This window comes from Falco punctatus, assembly GCF_963210335.1.
Source record: "Falco punctatus genome assembly, chromosome: 3".
Taxonomy (NCBI): Eukaryota; Metazoa; Chordata; class Aves; order Falconiformes; family Falconidae; genus Falco; species Falco punctatus.
The window spans coordinates 32322230-32342372 of NC_137582.1; the positions used below are offsets into that span (position 1 = coordinate 32322230).

Here is a 20143-nt window from a genome sequence, read left to right on the forward strand (position 1 = left end):
TTCCCAAATTCTTTCTGTAGACATTTGAACCAAATGCGTCCCCCTGTGAGCTCTGGTTTTACCCATCAGACCTTTTCCCATGTCTTCTCCCAGTCTTCCCAAACCCCACTCACCTAGTCAGTTCCTAATTGAATTTTCATTCTACTTAGCATCCTTATTTAGTCTGGTTTCAGGTGCTCTTTCCCTTCCAAACCCTTAGCCCCAATATTTCTCAATCCCCATATGCCTCCTTTTCTCTGCAACCAGACCCAGTTTTCTTCTCCTACCCCACCTCATGTTCTCCACTTGCCAGCTAGCTGCACTTCTCAGCTTCCTCTCTGCTGTCCCAGCCCACTCTCTGTTTCAGTTTCTTTAAATATACTCCTCAACTTCAGATCCTTCTGCCCCACTTCAGCATCCTCCATCATGTCCTAATCTGCATTTCTTGACACATCAAGATGAGATGTAGTTGTCCTCTTTAAGTTTAACTGAGGCAGAGCAGTCCGGTTCTCCACTTGCCACCACTGAAACAACAAAGACAACCTACTTGTTGTTGGTGCCCCTCCAAGGTCAAACTCAACACAGCCCAGAGCTGAGACACAGAAAAGGGTGTTTTCACCCTGGGATGGGTGCATGACATTTCAGGTGTTGAAATATTAGCTGTGAAATGTCAGCTGATCATGAGGAAACCAGCCTCTCTTCAAAAGTTTGTGCGGTTGGAGAGTCTTTGGCAAATACTAATTAGGAACAACAAAAGATAATTTCAAAAGCACATTTCCTTGCCCAGTTCCTAAGTTCCTAGTAGAGGCAACCTAAAGCATACCAAAGAAAAGGCTGAAAATGTTATTCAACAAGTTCAACATTTTCAAAAATGTTACTCCTCTTTAACTTCCAGTTTTAAGAGGTGAATTATTCCACAACAGTGATAGGAAAACAGTTATTTGGAGCTACCTAGGATACTGGTCAACCCATCTGGAAAGAAGCCTTCATTTTTTAATCAGGATTCTTCAGAGGCACCTGTGCAGGAACACTTAACATCGCACATGCACCTGTACAAACGCATGTTCTGGAGTGGGCTTTAACTTCGCAGGGTAGCTTTGTGGGTTTTAAGGCTTTACCTGATTTAGTGAAGATGAATGGACATGAGCTGACTTCAGCTGTTTAAAAACAAGTTTGTGAGACAGCTATCTATGTCTTCTCTGTAGTTAAAAGGACAGAGAGATAGAGGCTTGTTATAGAAATATTTTTTCCCATTTTAAGACAAGTGCCCAAGAGCTTGTCTTAAAGTGGAATGGTGGGTCCATCCTTACTAGCAGTCATCTGCATTGATGTTGGCTTCAGGTGACCATGGAACTGAAATATAAGCATCAGAAGATCAGTGGGGTGACAAAGCGGTCTGCTAGAAGCCCTGGGATAGCATCTGAGGAACACAGATGTAGACTAGACTTGAAAACTTACCTTTTGACAACTGAATTTCACCAAGCATCATGTTATTGAAAGCAGTCAGAGGTCTAAACATGCAGAAAGGTGAGATTTTGTCTACCTACCATGTGCCCCATAGCTTGGAAAATGTGGTATTGAGACCCAGGCTCAAAAGCCCATTAAATCTGTGGTTAAAATTCCTTTAAATAGACTCTGGTCCTCCATTATCAAAGGAAACGATGCTTGTTTTAAGGGCTAAAAAAACCCCGTATTTTTATATCAGAATTTTTCAGAGTTCAGTCCCAGATGGTTAATTAATGAAAAAAATGAATGTCTCTATTACTTTTTCTCTCCTTCCTTCCAGGAGGCACAAGTGCAGTTTAAATTCTGAAGAAAGAAAAAAAATTAATTAAAAATTAAAATATGTCTCAGACTGACTTAACTATTAGCTGCTTGTGGTGAGCGAACTGCCTCTTTTCTATTTTCCATCAGCTGCTGAGACAACCTGAGCTACTCAGGCAACCATTTAAACATTCGGGTTCTGCAGCGAACACCTCGCTGAAGGTCCACTGGTCTGAAATCCCTTCCTCATTTCCATTCCAAGGAAGTCTGAGTCAGTTGACCTTCAGGGCACCCTGTAAAGCTTAGTAAGTAGATGAACTTCAGATAGACTGAATAGATAGACTTTGGAGAGGGTGTTTTGCAGTGGTAGGTTAGGCACTTGCAGGGAAGAAGTGCAGGCTGAAATGCTGGCCATGAGGGCTGGGGAGGGAGTGTGGCCAGGAAAGTAGTGCTGTCTGCCTCTCAACACAGATTCTATGCAGTCATCACTGTACATATAGATATATATAGATATATATTCTGTTCTGTGTACTGAAAGGCCAGCAGACGTTAATCTGACTGGCTTTCTGTCTAATCCTTAGGACTCCGTTCATTGTCTTGTACATTGCATTGCTTCTCAGGCAGAGTTCAGTTTTCCCACCTGCACGCCAACTTCATTTGCTATGCTGTACAACCATTTCTAACTTGAAAAGGAAATTCTCCATCTTCCTTATCTGCCTTCCAGTTAATCAGCATCTTCTCTTTTTGTAGTTTTACATCTACTTTGCATCTTCTCTACCTTGCATTTTACATATGGCTAGTAAGACCGCTCCTTTCTTAGGTATTCATCTTTACTGGGGTTATTTAAGAGAGGGTGAAGTTCATAGCAGTGCTTTAGCTGTTTATCATTCAGTCTCCCTGTTTGGACAATACCTTACTTATTTCACCCAAGGGAACCTCAGAAGAATCCATTAGAAATTACTCACCAGAGAATCGCTCCCTCATTCAGTTTCTCAGTGGATGGACAATGCCTTAAAGAACTTTGGTTTAACAGAAATAAGTAATCCCAGAAGATGCAAAATTAATGAAGCTGCTTTCTGATGCTTGTGTGCAGTGATATTTACCAGGACATGAAGACCAGTTCAAGCCTCTCCTGGGATTTATAATCTCGCCACGTAAATTCTTTGGTATCAAGTACAGGTGATTTCACCCTGCAACTTTTCCTTTAGCAGAGGCTCTGCAATGCCCTTTTGCTTCAACCTGGCTACTTATGCAACCTCATACTCAATTTATATATGTGTATAAAACTTTTAATGAAACTTGTGAGGTGTTACTATACTTCTAGTCATCTATTAAATTTGTCTGAAACTGAGTCAGTAGAGCCAGCAGTTGGAAAGGTGCACATGCACACAGCATGACTCTGTTCATTTCTTAGGAAATCCATCTGAAAATAGCAGATAACAACAATGTCTGACATGATGCTAAATGCCTTCTACCTATTGCTGCCCTCTTTCTTCTGCCACTGGGATGAACGTACCTGCTACAAAGGGAAATCTTTCCCCCCTTCCATAAATCTGTATGTTGTAATGAGGCCATCTTTAGTGGGAGCTCTGAATCTTATAATGACACAGTTTGGTCCAAGTGCAGTGCTTTCTAAGAACCTCGCCCTTGTCCACTTTGCTATGTTTTTTCTAGGACTTGACGTCAATACACCATGCAGAAGTAACAAATATTGATAATACTGTTCTGATACGACATGAAAGAAAATACCTTTATAGGCTTTCTTTTACTGTGGGCACTGTCCTACTTTCATCATATGATAACCAGCACTGTCATAATGAGACAAGCAAAATTACCATCAGCCTTTTTTCCTACAGAAATAAGATGTGTATGAAAAAGCCTAAACAAAAAGTCACAGAACAGTTTTTTCACACTTCTGCTGATGTGTGGCTACCTACCAATGGCTGAACCCCTTAGCACAAATACTGAAAGGCTCTGTGGTTCTCTCATTGCATCTAGAAGCTGCCACTGATCCTCCTTCCAGGTTTTGCATGAGATCAGGAGGTAAGTGGTAGGCTCTCATATACCAGCAAAGGAATAGCTGGCCTCATCCTTCCCAGGACTGCACAGCTGTGCCTCTTCCCTTCTGCTGGCTTCAGCATGCAAAGGATGGAGACTCATTCAGCTGAAAAATCATCTTTAACCCCACCCCCTAATTAGTCTTTAACTGGCTGATCTCCTTGCTCCCTGTACCTGAATGCATACATGAGGGGAGCCCCAGAGCCCACGGCAGAGGGTGTGGGTGAGGTCCCAGGTAAGGCTGTGAAGGCAGAAGGCAGTTAAGGTCTTGTTAACGTGCTCAGAACCCGAGAGTAGCCTTTACATTTTTGTTTAAATACCTGTCAACATGCACCCAGATTTTAACCACTGCTGTTTAACCACGGCTGTCTTTCTCATGCAGTATCACCTGCAGTTAATTACAGGATATTTAATTCTACCCCCTTCAGGCTCAGTAGGAAGATATGGAAGTCAGAGTCATTGGAGAGGGCCTGGAGTCAGGCATTTATCGCTGCCAGAGGGCCACGTGGACACGTGTTGTGAGACCCTTCAGCAAAGCGATGTGACATTAGTGGTCTGATTTGGAAAAGCTGGCCAGGAAGAATGACTTTTTGTCACAAGCACAAAGGTGTCCACCTGGAGGTTATGAATGAATAGGCTGATATTTTTTTTCTTTTTCAAAGAAACAGTTGTAGTAATGATTGTCAGGACAAAAGCTGACAAGCATCTGAAAAGTCTCTGCATGCATTAAACAGGAGCCAACACAACACTTTCACTGACGGTGTGGTGAGCAAAGCATCACTCCCGTCACTGGATTCAGACATTCACCCTGTAAGGCACTGAAACTTGCTGGAGCGGCATACCCTGGCAAAGTGACCTTTTTTATATATTATTTTTTACTGCATAGTTTGCACTTTGTTGACTTGGCTGGGCACCTGCTGTAAACTGCAAATATGTTCCTGTCATCCTGAAAACAAAAACAGTGAATAGTGTAGTTCTTTGGTGGACTGCAGCTAGCAAAGAGTAAAAAGTACCTGTGCAAAATGCTGAGGTAAATCTTCCTGTCCTATAACCTTTCCCAGCTTTGACCATGGGCTGTGAGCAATTTCCAGTCATCAATATGGGGCTACTCTTAGTTATTCTTTTAAACAGCAGTTGTTCCCAGATACACAGAACAGAAGATTTCTCTGCTAGCTGGTCCCTTAGCATTTTGTCCTCCATGGTACCAAATTCACATGCTCCTAGAGCAGCCGAGTAACTGTATAGGCTCATTTATACCCTGTGCTCCACTTCTTGTGTTTATGACATTCTCCAAAACCATTAACCATCATTTAAAAGTGTTGCCACTGTGTTTTCAGTGCAATTGTGTACTCTGTGTCAGCCTCTGTAGCTACAGCTGGGTGAATGTACAGCAAATTCTTTGTCTTTCTACCCCTAAGTAATGCAATAAAATAGCTTTCTTGTCTCTCAGTTAAATGTTCATCTCTTCTTGTAGCTGAATAAGTAAGGCTGAAATACCTTTTGCTATTGTCTACACAGCTTGGCAGAGGCAGAAGCCCCAGGTACAACATAATTATATCTTTGGGTGTGAAGGGAAGTAATATTTAGAGGAAAAATAAAGACCTTTGATCCTGAAACAAATGTCTTCCATCTTTCATTAAAGTATGTACTGGGAATATACTTAACCTGAGGGGGGGAAAAAAAACCAAAAACCTGCTTTATCAGAATTATTATAGGAAGCCTTGCAAACAGAGTAGAGTTCTGTGCTGCTGGTATTTCTTGCATTTAGAGATCATAATTTGAGATGAGATTTGTATTTCTAGGGGAGAAAATCTGTACTTCAAACAGCATCATTAGAGCAAGGTGCCAGTGAGATGCCTGGGTGCTCAGGGTATCTCAGAATCACCGCAGTAACTGTCTTGTACAGCACATATACAATCACCTTCAGGATCCAAGGGCCACAGAAAATCCATTTGAAAATCTGAAAATTTAAGAACTTATTAAAAAAGTATGAAGAATTAAACAGACCTTCATTTCTTTAAGAAATGGAGACACTAAATCCATTTTGATAACATTCTTCAGTGCTTTTAGTAATATGTAATTAGTGGTTTTTAAAAATTAATCCCATTCTTCAGAACAAAAGCAATGACATTTTGGATTTTTGGCAAAATCAGCACTCCCATTTTCAGCCGGTTCCAGATGCAATTCACGTCTCAATTCAGGGAAAGCACCTCTTTTGCAGAAAGTATCTTACAGGAAGTCAAGTACTTTCTTAAAACCAGGAGATGCTCATTGCTGGATACTGTCCCAGATCATATCCCCGCTTCATAAATACTGTTTAAATTTAGTATGTTTTTAAGTTCAAAATAGCTAAAAATATCTAAGGACTTAATTTAATACTGATTAATGATCAAAATTCAGCTCTGTATTGGGTTTTTTTTATTCTCTTCAAAAATTTTAATTTAAGATTCTCATTTGGATTCCTCTACAAGGTATATTTTGTGGTTCCCAGAAGTCCCACCAATGGATCAGAGCACTACTTAGTGAAGCATGTAAAATCTCAGATTGAAGACGTTGATTTCAGCCCATACCCGCTCACACCCTACAGAAAAGACTACCTGGCTAAACAAATTGATGAGAAAATGCAATGAGCTCTTGCTCTGACTGCTAACCAATGATTAGAGCACAGCTGTAGCTGCGATAATGTGAAGTTTTGACAGAAAGAGCTCAACTGGACTGGACTGTGCCTAGTATTGATTCCTCCAAAATGTAGCAATATTAGGCTCAATATCATCTTGAGAAGTAGACAGCCTGTCGTTGTAGGAAGCACTGTACCAGGGGTATCTGTGCAAAGAAGGAAATAACGTGATTTCCTAAAGAAGCAGGAAGTTAAAAATAAACAAAAGAAAGGGTTACTTTTTTAATTTCAGTGTAAGGTTATGCAATCCCAGACTAATTAGCTTTCCTGCTACAATCTGGAGTTCATCAGTTGAAATAAAAAAGGAGGAAGAAGACGAACTGGCTTTCCGAGCCAACAAGATGCTGCAGTTAGGGACAAAGGCAGGTGAGATCCTGCATGTGTCAGGTGAAGTATTTCCACCAGAGTTAGGAAAGTATTCATGCCCTTGTGCAAGGCTCCAGCAAGACCACCCGAAATACAGCATGTCCATACTGGCCATCCATGTGCAAGATTGATGTGCCCTGGCTGGAACTGTTTCAGAAAACGGCTATGGAGACAGTGGGGAGAAAGACAAGCCTATCTCAAAGAGGAAAAATTAGAATACTTTGTCAGCCTATCAAAACAGCCTGAAAGGAGATGTGAGTGCTATTTACTATGGAATAAACATCAGACAGGGATAAGAGCTATTTAAAGAAAGAACAGTGTTTGGCCAAAAACAGTTTGATATAATCTAGCCAAGGATAAATTTAGACTGGTAATAAGAAAAAATCTAACCATAAAACCAATGAGGTTCTGGAACATTTTTCTATGGAAAATAGGATTAGAAAAAAAAAATCCAAATAAATTTTAAGATGCAGTTGCTCAGTTAATGCAAGTTTGGTGGAATTGATTGTTCAGTTATCCAGTCCTAAATTACTCTGTTCCTAAAATTTTAGAGACTTGCTAAGATAATAGCATAATTAACACATTAAGCATTAAGATCCAGAGATTGTATTCAACATCAGCCACAAGCAAAATCCCTGGCAATGTCAACATTGTATTATAGTCTATTTGTTGACTTCAAGCTGGAGCCTTTTTGTGTATGTCTCCCAGGTTCAGAGCAACCTGTCTAACCACAAGAATTAAGGTTAGAATTTAAATGAAGAATTAAAATTAATTAAGAAGAAAGGCACTCAATTTAAAAGCATAATACCATTTTTTCACATTGAAAATCTGAGTCCCATGTCAAAAATGTTCCCTTTACAGCACCTACACTGAAATGTGCTTTCCTCTTTTAATAGTATATAAGAATGAATTGTTCCTCATAGACACTGATAAGTCCCAGAGCCTGAGAAGAAGAATTAAGAGCTGTATCCCATTTTCTCTTCATTCTCTCCATTTTCCTTTCCTCCCTTATCTTTCTTGGCACCCTTAGACATGAGATGTAAATACACATCAGATTGCCCAGAAAACTTGTTCTGGGGTGGCAGCAGGATGGCAGTGGGAGGCCGATGCGGGGGATGCTCCCCTCACCCTCCCCTCACACCCTGGCACCACAGACAAGAGGAGGGCTCCAGAAGCTGCAGCACCTCACCTCTTACTGCTCTCATTTTCTCATCCTATTATCATCCATCATCAGTCCCAAGAAATGTGTGCCTGCTGTCTCAAAAACTTTTGTCACTTTGAAATCTATTCATAAGCTATTATTTTTTTTTCTTATAAGGGCCTTGAAAATGTACAATAGTTACAATGTATTTTCTCTTATTATCAATCTGTCCACAGGAGCCAATTTCTGTACATTTCTACACGTTCTTTAATTCTCTTGTGAACTAGGAGAAGAGCCGTATTGGAATCTTTGCTTGAAATTTAAATCCCCAGCTTGTGGCTGGAGTGGAGCCTGTGCCAGCAGGAAGGCCACGTTCGCACTGCGCTGTCCTTACGGCAGACCCTCCAACGGGAGGGCAGGGGACAAACCAAGCAAAAACAATGCTAAAAGGCAATTGAGCAGGGTAAAAGAAAGAACAAAAATAGCACTAGGGGATTCTTTATTAAATCTCTACCACCGCTGGGGAAAAGCCAGAGAAGCTGAAAGCTGAAGAAAGTTATCTGGCTGGATGGTCAAAAAGCATTAATGATTGACTGCCAAGTCCCCTGGCAGAGCTCCAGTGTGGCCGCTCACCATCTCTTGACTCTGCACACTCAGACTTCACTTGACTGGGGCAAGCCACAGACCTGCTCCGTACTTGGGGTTATCTGTGCCATTTCCAAGGTACAGTCTCACCCTGGCAGCTCCCATAGAAAAGGAACTACCTAACTGTCATTTGGCCACCAAGATCATTTGTGACCATCTGGAGGCTCCTGAAGCCTCAATGCTATGCCTCAGAGTTCTGGCTATAGGTTTCCCTTCAGAAAATGCCTGGTGTGCCAGGCTCAGGTGAGGAGTTCATCCCCATCACCGCAGCCAGATGGCTCCCTGGATGCTGTTGACACCCTGTCTGTTTTGGGCCTGCCTGACCAGAACCCTGCCACCCATTATTGGAGGGTATGCTTGAAAAGGTGGTTTGGTCACCGGCCAGCATGTTGTCCAGGAGACTTCAACATGGCCAAGCTCCAGCAGCAATGCCTACTCACTATTTTACCACCCCCTTGGAATTTCATTCCAGCACCAATGCAACACTCAGGGCACAATGAAGCCCCTCATTCAGAAGGGAAGATGCCCTGGAGATGTACAGAGTGCCACAGTGTGAAAAACTGGCTGTAAACTGCCCATAGGCAGGATCTAAACGGTCACAGGGACCTTCAAAACTGTTGGAGGACAAGAAGTAAATGAGGCAAACTGAGGGACCCTAAGTATTTCAGGCCTTTCTTTTCCTTAAGAGTGGGGCCAACTGCTTGGCAGGCTTCAGAGAGCTCTCACACAGCTATATTTAGGACTGGAGAGGAGCCAACTCTCCATTGTTCAAGTTTGCGTTTCATCTGACTTGATGGAAATTCACACTTTATGAACAAGGTTGCTCTATCAGCCTGACCTCTGCTTGGGACTTTGGCAAAAAAGTCCGTAGGCAAAAGAGAGTTCAGAAAAGAGGAAGTGTTTAAAACAAATACTTTTACCAAGCAGGTTTAAATTGTTTTGGGGTTTGGAAACTTCTTTTTTTAATGGACAAATGGTAAAGCTTGATTTGCTATGTGTTCCTACAGCTATTTCTCATTGGAGACTATAGAAGACAGGGATGCTCAGCAATAAAAAATAACAGCCAAAAAATAAAATAACTCTAATCAAGTTTTCTAGTCCCTGGAAAGAATCTGTAGAGATTGTGAGTAAAGGCTTGCACCATGGGACTTTCTTGCAAAATATATGGTTCAGTCTTCAAACACACACATGGCTCTGAGCAGGTTGGTTTGGTTTTACATTGGCCTACGCAGCACCTGAAACAGGGAAAGGGAGAATGGGCAGTGGTCAGGAGAGCCAGAAGATGTATTTTATGCCAAGTAGGCACCATCACTCCATGGCTGCTCCTCGTACATGCAACCTCCTCTACGACCAAAGCCACCAGCTTCATTAAAGCAGCCAGGATAGGATACAGGATTTCTTGGGCTCTTTCCCCTCCTCCCAAGCACCTTAGCCAAAGGATCTAAGAAATAAGTCCCGTGCATAACATGAAACCCCAGAAATTTCCAATATTTGGATTTGGGTTCATTTCAAACAATTATTCTCATACCGGTTCACTAATTTATTATTGTTTTGCACATTTATTCCAACCTGCATGATGCCTTTTTATGGAGGTATCGGATACGTCCTCCCAAGCCCCTATTAACACTAATGGGCATTATGCAGGTGCTTTAGCACAGCCTTCACCTTACGGTGTTTTTGTTACCTTAACTATTGGAAAGTGCATTGCTGTGTACACTAGGTGCCAATTGTGTTTGCAAGAGGTAGGAAATTAACAAGTACAGAATTAGCCCCCATCTGAGCTGCATGTATGAGTTATTTTGAAAATATTTGTTTAGTTGCCTTGGAAATAAATAGCTCAAACTTCAAAACGGATTTTTAAGGGGATTCGATAACATGCTCCTAGATGTCCCCTATGAAAGCCTAGTAAGAGCAAAATGCTTTTCCCCCAATCCACTGTCTGATACGATTTGAAGTGAATGTGTAAAATTTCCCAGCACATCATTTTGTTGAGGATATTTTTACTAAAGCTCATTAGCTTTTTGAATATATTTTCTTGCTCTAATTTTCCTGTAGCAAGCTGAACTATGAGTCAGTCCAAATGAGATTTAAAATAGGTCTCAATTTTCTATGCATGTAACTGCTCTTAATTGCACAGAACAAGTTTAGACTGGCTCTGTCCAATTAAGACAAAAGGAGAAAAGGATAATTAAAAATAAATCATAACAATCAAAAGTTGCATTGGCAATTTTGCTTTAGATGCTCCCTCCTCCCACATTTTTGAAGTAGTGCTCAAAAGAAATGGCACGGTATCTTAAAGATGCATTGTCCCAGATCTGGCAAAGCAAACCTACCCATCTTTGTCAGGCTAAAAGTACCCATTTCCCTGATCAGATCAAATTTAATTGTGTGTAGAATTTAAACATTTCTTAATTATAACTTTGTTCTCTCTCTTTTTTTTTTTTTTCTTTTTTCTTATTACCTTGGATATGCTTTCCTTATTTAAATATGTTTTACAGAGGCTGCCTTCAGGAATAACTCACAGATATCCACTTGGCATTTTCAAGTTGGGGGAGGGAGGAAGGAGCAATTTCTGAAATAGTTATAGTTTGCTTCCAAAAGACGGTGTTTTGTATGATTATTTCTTCAGGAGAATTAGTTGATAAAAGAAGTCCTATGATCTCACAACTGTGATAAGAAGCACTTTTGGAAAAAAGTTGTATTTATATATATATGAATGCTGTGTCTAAAACACACCTAGAACAAATCAAAAGCTACTGGCTAATGTGCAAGGTACTGAGCTGATTTTAAAAGAGCAGCTTACAATTCAGAGCCATACTGTCCATGTGAGATTTGTTGCAAAATATTCATCAGGTTGCACTACCACAGTGCAGACCAAGGAATGAATTTTACTGAGGGAAACCACTTGTTCTTCATTATCAATGTGTCACTGCTATTGAGAGAGCCAGAATAAATCAGCTTGATTTCTCTCTGACTACAATATTTGGTATACTTGAGAGACATGGAAGCAGGTGGCATCAAATACATGGAGTTAAGAACTGCTCCATTCTGTTTTCCTGGGGTAGGCTTCATTTCACCTGAGATTAATCACCAGGAAATCAAGCATCTGTTGTAATTTAATCGACTTTTCTGTCTAGGAGGCAAGAGAGGCCTCATTCTGTAGTCAGTATCTAAAATAAGTGAGTAACTGATACATCAATAGATCACTGAGGTTAGATAAATCCACTTTTTGACTTCATAAAGTAATAAATACTTCAAGTGAGCTTTCTGTAAACTAGCTTCAGGATGTCTGAAATCAGTGGGGTTTATCTTTTATGCTTTCTTCCAACTCAAATTAAAACTCAGAAGGCAGGGAAGCTCCATGAGAGGAGTAAATGTGGTCCTGATACTTAATTGCATGTAGGTTACACGGAGATTTACAGCATGTGCTGTCTTACAACTAGCTATCTTACTAGCTCTAAACTTTTGCTGTTTGTCTCATTCCACTTCCTATAGCCATGATAACACACAAAATATTTGGAAAGAAAATAAAATTTATTTTGAAGAGTAATATTTACAGTACAGAAGCCAGTGTCTTCTACCAGCCCTGTGGAAAACCATGAGCAAAGGATCTTCTCCCTTCCCTGAGAAAGCCAGATTTACATGAGATCTTTATTTTTGTCTATTTATTCCTCTGAGATGCATTTTCTTGTGTTTTTCTTATTGTTTTCCTTCCTTCTTGCTGTTCTCAGGGAAACACGCAGCTCTATCCCTTCCCTGGACGGCATTAGCCAACGCTGAAGCTAACAGCATCACCTCTGTGACAGTTCCAAGCTCTGTTGGCCCAAGCTTGCTCCTGAGCTTAGGTCTACCATGTGGTGGGGTGTTACACTATGGTACCAGCTGAGCCATTGAGCCAGAATAAACAGAATGCATTTTAACATAAAGGGATATAGTACAAGAAATATATTCTCAAGTCTTGGAACTGTAACCATGTGTTACCATATTGTCTTCCTTCTGCTCCTTCTGTTTCTTATTTTCACACATTGCTCCATTCTTTTGCAAATCTTTCCTCACAGAATGTTAAGAAACTGAGATCTACCTTAACTAAAAGCTGTTCTGCTTTACATCATATTCATGTTGTTGGGCTGGCTGGTATCTTTCATCTTTCACTTTTCTCATGGCTCTCGACGTTTTATATCTATCTCAGCTTAGCTTCATTTACTATTCCTTATACCTTCTTTTTGCCTGCTGTGACAGTTCCCTAATTATTTCTTTGTGCTTGACCATATATTCTGACTTAGACTGGCATTACAATTGATATAGCTATCATATATCTCTGCAATTGTAAGAAAGAAAAAGATCAGGCTAGATTCCATTTCCTTGCCAATATATTATTTCCTTGACTTTGTTTCTTACAGTGTTTTCCACACTTCATTTTAGACAGTTTCAGTGAGTGGTTCTCAAAGTGTGGTCTACAAATAACTGTTTGACAGCAAAGCCATGGTATGTGGTCAATGAGCCATGTTGCCTTTAATAGTGTTTCCAGTTAATATTTTGATGATATACATGCACAGAGGTACTTGGGAAATTCAGAGATGACCAGTCTGGAGCACAGAAATTTGCTGAACTGCTAGCTTAAGCAATATAACTCCATAGTTTCCTACTGGGTGACTTCACCCAAGGCATATTCTGCTGATGAAGTACATGCTGATCAGGGTGGCATTTTAAAATTAGAACAGAGAGCACCTCCTCTGCCACTACAAATCTGCACACTGTAAGGTTGTTTTGCTTCTGGGAGACATAAGAAAAGATTGCCTGGTGGTGTGATCACCACACCAGCTCACTCGAGAGCCAGTAGCCACTATATATCTGGTTCCTTGTGTTGAAGGCTGACCCATGTTCCCAGAGAAACAAAGCATCCTATTACATAGACATGCACTCCTCTAAAATCCTACAGTATTCAAAAAATTACATTGCCTGTCCAGAGGCATCATGATTTTTCACTAAAGTGCTGTAGCTCCTTCCCACCTCCTTCTCATCCTTTAGGGCAACACAGTAGGAATGAAGCTCCAGGTGATGGGGTGGTATAGCTGCCACCTGTGCCACTGGCTGCTCCTCAGTCATGCCCACAGCCGCATGCAGCATCCCAAGCAGGACCCTGTGGTGGGACATGGTACAGCCCCAGGTCAGAGTAGACCATCCCGATATCCTCACTGCCTCTGCAGTCTCCAAACTCTTCCAAGCCAAGGAAGAAATACACAGTTCTGTGAAACTGTAAAACATAGATATGCCTTTTGTCAAGCTGTTGGGAATGAAAAATAGCATAAGAATAAGAGCCCAGAAAGTGTTATTTTTTTCCTATCGGAAATCTCCCAAGAGCATCTTTGCTGGCTTAATTTATCTAAGGGAAAACTAAAATGGCTTCTGCTTACCTCCTCCCCCCTCTCCTTTTTTCATATAAGAAAAGTCTGCTTATAAAAAGGAAAAAATAAGATCAGCACCAGGAAACTTGGAATATGAATGCCTGTAGAAAAACTTCTCAGTATCCCACCAAAAACTGCTATGAAATTTCTGTGAGTGTTCAGAAAGGGTAAGGGGGAAGGCTGCATTCAGTTTCAATGTAATTCATACTGAAATGAAAAATTGTTCACTGAATGCTCTTTCTTTGCAAAATCACTGTGAAATCGGGGGGGGGGGGGGGGGGGGGGGCGGGAGAGGGGGAGCATGGGAGAGAGGAATTCTAATTATTTTATTTCTTTCTCTTCATATCTACTGTTGATACTCATTTTTTGCTATGGTCATAAATTATATACTGTATTTCTAAGCTGTGTTCTTTCCTGTCCTGACTTATGTTAATCAATGTGTTTGTTACCACACATCTTGAATATTGCATTTCTCTGGTGGCTGGCTTATCATCATCTATAATTATTCCAACTCCCAATTAGGTCTGAACTCTTCTGTAGTGTTATTTACTTGCTTCTAGCAATGAGACAACATGCTATATCCTTTTTTTTCTAGGTTGTTGCTCAAAACAAATTCCATTAAAAATTCTCCTGTTGATATTAGAGTAATTTCTTGTCCTCTTCGTTGTCCAGGTCGTTGTACCTGGGGCTTCCTTGACCTTTTATTCTCCATTATAACTTTTATCTCTAACTCAATTATACAGTTATCTCTCTACCCAATTCAACAGTTATTTAATACTTGAAATAGCTTCCGTGCATACCGTGAGGGCTATATATAATACAACAGCCCCATAAACAATGCCGTGTAACTGCACAGCCCATCAAATCGTGGGTTTAGAAGCCTTTCAGGAGAGTTTTTTGTGAATGTTTTTTTTAGTTGTATCGCCTGAAATCCTGATTACCCAGGAGTATATGCGCACTTTCTAACATCCCAATACCAAATATGGAAGTAATGTAGAAAAACCCAACAGAATGGTAGCTGGAGAGAGACACAAATGGTTGAAAATGATTAAACAAGCCCTGTTGGTGGCTTGTGGATGTTTATGATTAATGTAGATTTAATCATCAGCATGTAATAAAAATTCATCTCTTCTAATTGGCTTTTTTTATTGATGCTTCTGCTGCTGAGAAAAAAAATTTATTTCTTTGTATTAATGTTCAGAATTCTGCAATTACAAGTCTGCGCGGTGTACAGCTAGGATGTGTGCAAAATAACACATGCACTCACTATCTATTTTAAACCACTTCTCCAATACAAACAGCCATCATTTTATGGTCAAAAGATCTAAGGAAACTAAGGAACCTGCAACACCTTTTTTGTTTCTCTAATTATTTTGTACTGCATTGATTTTAAATGAACCTGAATACAGGCTACAAATCCTGGCTTTGGGGACTGTTGAGGAAATGAGAGCCCTCACTGATCTGAATAAGAACAAACGTGATAAAGGCATGAGGCAGGCTGATAAAAGACAACACCGCTCAGAAAGAAGCAAGCCTTTTAAGAAATGTCAGATGATTATTTATTATTTCAACTGCAGTATCCTAAGCACTCCAGTCATGGTGCCATCTCACCAGGTATTGTAAAAGTAATTAACAGAGCAGAAAGCCCTTCCTGAGAACTCAACAATAAGGTTACAGTTTCCGAATGCTTTATTCCTACTTTCAATATTTTTTTTCGGTCACAGGAAAATTTCAAAGATTTCAAAGTTTCAGAATTACTGTCTTCTGCGTAGGCTCTGTGCTCTTTCGTCTGAAAATGTTTGTGAGCTGCTTTTGTGGCTCTGTAGCAGTCATGTGTTTCCTTCTACTTTAAAAGATAATTTGCAGTAATAGTAAAAAGTAAGAAAGTAACTATAAAGGTATAACAACTCTAATCACTAAACAGTATTTCCCTCAGCAATAATCAATGCAGTGTATCATCAATGCACAAATCAATGTGTATATCTCCTTTCAATTACCGATTGATTCTGCATGACTTTCCTCTCTAACAGAGCTTATTTGTTAATAAAATGAAATGTGAGTAAGCGTTTGAAATTCTCTCTGTGGGTAGTGAAAAATAAAAGATCTCAGGACTGCTAGAGAAAATGGTGCAGTTTTGGGGGCCACTTTTTTCCTACTGCATAAGCACATTCTTAAAGGCAAAGAGAAGAGCAAATTATTTTCAAGTAGAGATGTCCACTAAAGGACAGGATTTGGAAGGGGTCTTTGACATTACCAGGTTCCACAACATCTGATGCCTTTTAACACACGTGGTGCTACGCCACACCATGCCACGTCACACCATGTCACCCCACGTCATGCCACGCCACACCGTGTCATGCCACGCCACGTGCCACCCAGGCTGCAGCTGCATTGTTCTGCTCAGTGTGACACAGCCTCTGCAAAACAACCGGGACAGATGATTTTAAGTAATTGCTCTGACATAGACTGATTACTACAGTAACAACAGTCGGCTGTAGTTAAGGAGTAGCTTTGGCATATGGTATACATTGGGGGGGGGGGGTGGGGGGGGGGTGCGGGGGGGAGTGGTGGTAGAAACGAAAGCTTTTTTAATTTTACAGATTGCTTTATGTTTCAAAATGCTGGCGTTTTCTTTTCCTTGGCTTTATTTAGAAAATATCAACAACAGGCATCTGAGGGAAAAAATTAACAAATATTGTTACAACTAAATGAATTCAAAGCAACATATATCACAGCTGTTAGGATACGCCATACAATCACAAATTAGTCATCGTTGTTATTGCAGGAAACACAACATTTCACCTCATAAACTTTCAGCTACATTTTCCCTATTGGTAAAATCCAATCAGAGCCAAATTTCCAGTTGGGCCTTGGAGCTACTTTTAAATACTGGGACCTGTGAGTCTGCACAGCCTAATCCGGGGGCTTCTTTTGCCACTGAAATGCTACTTACACCGTGTCCGCATTTTTGTACACCTGGTCCTTCATCATGAAAGCAGCTTCTGCTCCAGGTAGTGGTAGCTGGGCATCTGCAGGCTTGGGAAAACACAACCAACTCACCCATCTAACCTCCTTTCTTTTTTTTTTTTTACTTTTTTGACGTCCCTCATGCCTAGGAAGAAATTTCACCCAAATTAATCCATCACATGAACTAATTCTAAAAAACAAAAAAAAAGCTTGACAAATAGGCATCATCTTCTTCAGAAACGGTGCTGAATATTGCAAAGTATCAGCCTAATGGTACTGCTGTATATTTCAGATCACTTTTGGTTAGCAAGAAGATCGCCAACAGGCCTTTTTCTTTCTCTTTTCTAATACCTAGAGATTAACTGTTCTGTGCTGAGTACAGATATGACCATCTTCTGTCTCTATTCAGAGCAAAATATGCATAACCCTGAAACAGAAAGCTAAAGAGGTTTTTATTTTTGTGGTTTATATGGCACTGTGTGAAATAATATATTCTAAGGCCAGTTCTTACACACCGTAATCATGTAATAGTAAACAAATATTCTGGAGGTCATTTCTATTGATGTCTACTTTGAAATGCAATGTAACTGAGAGACTAGTCAAAAATTAACTCAGAAACGCTTTCACTTTCAAATAAAAAGATATTTTCTAAACGTAAGGATGTTCAAAAGCCTAATTTCACACAAGACAATGTAAAATGTAAAGGAACAAAAATAAGCTAATAATGTTACAAGCTGGGAGGAGGAAAAGCAAATAAAGGAAATCTATATCTTAAGGACATTGCATTATTTTTTGTCTTCTCATGATCGTTTCTCTCTTCCCATTCTCTCAGGCAGAAGTTTAAAAACATCACTTTGTAAACACTGTGAAATACATTCTTTTTGAAAGGTAGCATGTTAAAAAATTCATGGGAGCTTGCAAGTTATCGAGTCCATTTCCAGCCTGCTTTTTTCATTCACAGACAGTGTTGTGAAACAGTTAAAAGTAAAATTAAAGCCATTTCTATTGTAGATCATTAACTTTTATTAAATTAGACTTGAATTATTTATGATGCGAACTGTTTGATCTATACTATATCTGTCATGGATGAAAAAATCTGGATGGCTGAAACGTTATCACTGTTTTAAAGAAATCAGAACTCTCTCCAAAACGTAACAAGCCCTCATGCTGTTTGAGTGTTAAGACTTCTGTGCTAAATACCGAGAGGAGTCTGTGTTGTTTCTCAGATCTGGGTTCTGTGTTTGGATTGCTGAATTAGGTGCAAAATAATTGGCACAAAATAAAATTGAGTGTACATCTGAAGAGCCTCCTGCTCACATCTTACAAGATTAGTTAGTATATCTGGAAAAATACATGGAATACAATTTTTTCCATGTCTGATAAACACCATTTCTTGAAAACAAATACCTTCTTGTGATTCATAAATTCAGCTATGTAGTTGTACACCTCTGACAGGTCAAGTGCAGGCCAGAATATGCACTTAATAAAATTCAAATATCATTACATGAAAGTTAATCTTAGAAATTAGAAATTAGTCTAATTTTATTATGTCATTTCAAAATGTGGGAAAAGAAAACAAGATAGTAAAAATCACTTATACAATGGTATAAAAGCTTGGGTAAGTCCATGTATCATTAAATATAATGTGGAATAAATATGATTACCCATGAGATATGCTCCATGCATTTAATTAGTTTGAGGCAAACAAATTCAGTACATGGCATGCAAACTAAAATACTTAAATTTCATCCTATAACGCTGTCCCAGACAGACTTCCAGTTCATCACCATCTGATGTACAGGGTGAAATCCTGTTCTCAGGGAACTCTGTCCCCCATGGGAGTTAGTCACTGACCTCCTAAGTCCAGACCTCCATACCTGGCCCTGTGCCACTAAAGCCCATTGTGCACATCCAACGCTGGTCATAGCAGTGGCCATGCTCACCCACACCCAAGCACAGTCCCAGCCAGAGCACACAGCCTTTGTGAAAGCCTGGCCTTAACCAGGACATGCTGATGATTGAAAACATGCATTTGAAAGCTCAGTGCCGCCCAGAACATCCAGGGAAACTCTGAAACTCTAACCGAAGCAAATTGTAAATAATGCCTGCTTGAGGAGAAGTAGTGTCTGCAGCCCCAAAGCTCATTCTCAAAGCAACAGCACCCCGACACCACTGTGCCGACTGTGGGTTCGGCACTGCGGAGGGCCTGAAAGCTGTGACACAGCAATATTTAGACACCGAAAGGGATCTGTGGGAGGCTATCTGTTGTAGAGCTGCAAACCTTTTCCTGCAAATTATTTTCATACGGAAAACTGGTTCTCCCACAGATTATCCCATACTTAATAATATTAAGAAAATTACCTTAAAGTATATTAATTACCAAAGACTTTTTTGGGGTGGGATGAAGTAATTTCTAATTTACTGAAGGTTCAACTTAAAAGTCACCTAAATCATTGAAAGTTGAGTCCGCTTTAGCTGTCTCACTTGATTTTTTTTTTTGTTCCAGTTACCTATTTAATAATGCATCTATGCATATATCACCCCTATTATTAATAGTAAATGTGCATTTCAACATGTCAAGTTTTCCTAGCCCCTCTGTTGCAATTTTTTTTTTTAAATATAAAAAAGCAAAGGCATTTCCTAGGGCACATGCTGCCAGACACCCAGCATTTATCTTATCTTAGTTGATGACTTTCCTTTTATCCTGAAATGATTTGACAATGACTCTATGATTTCCTGTACAAATTACCCTTTGAAAGTGGCAGTGGCGCTTGGCAGCGATCTTCACTTAATTACTGAGTGGATTATTAGCATACGGCTTTTTTTCACCCCTTCATTTCTTTATATCTTCTAGATTGCGCTGACAGTTCCCTTTCATTGCGTGCTTTAACTCACTGAATACTAAACATTATGCAGATTGCAGCTGAGAAGTACCCAGTCTACTCCAGCCCTCTTCCCCCACTGTCTGTGCTCTGCATCAGCCCTCCTTGAAGGAGAGTAATTTGTAGGTCAGAAATCAATAGTGTGTCTGGGAAGCACATTTGTGGGTTCTCTGCTTTAGACTGAGCAGAAATTAATGTTTTAAATAAGTGCTCATCCTAGAAGGTAGCAAGCTGCATTCCCTCTTTTTGTCCCATTTCT

At 40.1% G+C, this 20143-nt stretch overlaps 1 protein-coding gene across 3 annotated transcripts in view; it reads left to right on the top strand.

The window, feature by feature from the left end:
- Positions 1-20143, top strand: part of RUNX1T1 (RUNX1 partner transcriptional co-repressor 1) — a 206604-nt gene that overhangs the window by 13364 nt on the left and 173097 nt on the right. For all 3 annotated transcript variants that reach the window (XM_080381738.1, XM_080381740.1, XM_080381744.1), the window contains exon 1: positions 1-20143. This exon is cut by the window's left edge; it is cut by the window's right edge and continues 57454 nt beyond it. The gene's annotated coding sequence lies outside the window, so the exon portion shown is untranslated.